We start from the raw sequence: 615 nt of genomic DNA, 5'->3' as shown, positions 1-615 counted from the left end.
GCAGTTCGAAATCTAAACTGCTATGTTACAACTACGCTGAATATTGCAAAAAGGAATGAGTTTAACTTCCTGGCCGATTTATACGCAAGTGCAAAAACATTTTCAGATTTGGTACATGGACAAGAGGTGTCACTACAGAAGTCTCGTAAACCTGACCCGCACCACGAACAAGCGTTGATCGATCGATCGACATGCGAGAAATTCCGCTCGATCCTTGCCAAAATCAAAGTAATTCTTTCCGAAATCAATTCTCTGATCTGGTCCGATTGCAAGTTCTTTAGACTCCAGATGATCAAGTACGTGCTTAACGCGCACTTCATGATGCTCGAACGAATTCTGTCAAAGTTGACAAATTGGGAAAATCATCCGCAGTCGAGTGTCGACATCAAAGAACAGGTGTTTCGTACGGTGGACGTACAGACATTCGTCGTGGCGGCATCCGAACTTAGAAACCAAGAGGACGCTATGCTTGGTCTATTGATGTCGTGCCCTAATGAAGACGGAATAGACGATATAGCCAGAGCCATTACCGATTTTACTGCAACTTTGTCAAACTTGGAATATCTCACTAAAACATAACATTTTGAGCCTGCGTTGTTGAACATATGTGTGATA

The sequence above is a fragment of the Anneissia japonica genome, unplaced genomic scaffold, assembly GCF_011630105.1.
Source record: "Anneissia japonica isolate Jap-2015-1 unplaced genomic scaffold, ASM1163010v1 scaffold287837_len168178_cov141, whole genome shotgun sequence".
Lineage (NCBI taxonomy): Eukaryota > Metazoa > Echinodermata > Crinoidea > Comatulida > Comatulidae > Anneissia > Anneissia japonica.
The sequence above is the reverse complement of the archived record's forward strand: the minus strand, read 5'-3'. Positions refer to the sequence as shown.